The following is a 930-nucleotide window of genomic DNA, read 5'->3' on the forward strand; positions in this document are numbered from 1 at the left end:
ACAAGTTAATGTTACCAGATGTATAGAAAAATGAAAAGTATTAAAATTGCAAAATAAGATTGAAATTATGTATTTGAATTTCTGTAAATGTTGATAATGGTAGTACTGTCTTCAGTGTATTTTATTTTGTGGCTGTCATACCTGTCATGCTTTTTAGCTACTAGGATTGAATTGAAATGGCAGAAGAGTAATACTATTTAGCTGAAAAAGAAAGTTAATTTCATCCAGTTAATTTAAATCATGAAAAAAAAAACAATTTCCTATATTTTAATATTTCAAAACCAGCTACTATTATTGTAAACTAGCCGCCTAAGGCGGCCAGCTGTCGGCCACGCTATGTTTCTTGGGCCCTAGCACTGGTAGTAGAGACACGATCCTCTTATAATCTTCTTTGACGTTTCTCGGGTGTCTCGGGCCCTAACACTGCTAGTTGAGACACGATCCTCTTCTAATCTTCTTTGACGTTCCTCAGGTGTTTTTCGGGCCCTAACACTGCTAGTTGAGACACGATCCTCTTCTAATCTTCCTTGACGTTTCTCTGATACTTCTTGGGCTCTAGAATTGCTTGTCGAAATTCGGTCATGTTCCATCCTTCTTTGACGTTCCACAGACGTTTCTTGGGCCCTTCTTTTTCTTTGAGAATCTCTTAATATCTTTTTCTTTGACAAAATACAAAGTTTTTTGGAAGGCGGTTCTGCCATGTCAGTAATCGGGTTTTTTAAGAAGTCAACGAATACTTTAGAACAACAATTGCAATGAAAGCAAATCATGAAACTTCAATATTAAAATCTAAGTGCTTACCTGCAAACTGAAACTTTCTGAAAATAACTAATTACATTTAATAAAAACTGTTAAAATAAGGAAGAGAAAAACCAAAGAGATCCAAGGTAAGTGTGATCGTTCCTTCAATATAAGTTACTTGTATAAACT

The sequence above is a fragment of the Parasteatoda tepidariorum genome, chromosome 4 (assembly GCF_043381705.1).
Source record: "Parasteatoda tepidariorum isolate YZ-2023 chromosome 4, CAS_Ptep_4.0, whole genome shotgun sequence".
NCBI lineage: Eukaryota > Metazoa > Arthropoda > Arachnida > Araneae > Theridiidae > Parasteatoda > Parasteatoda tepidariorum.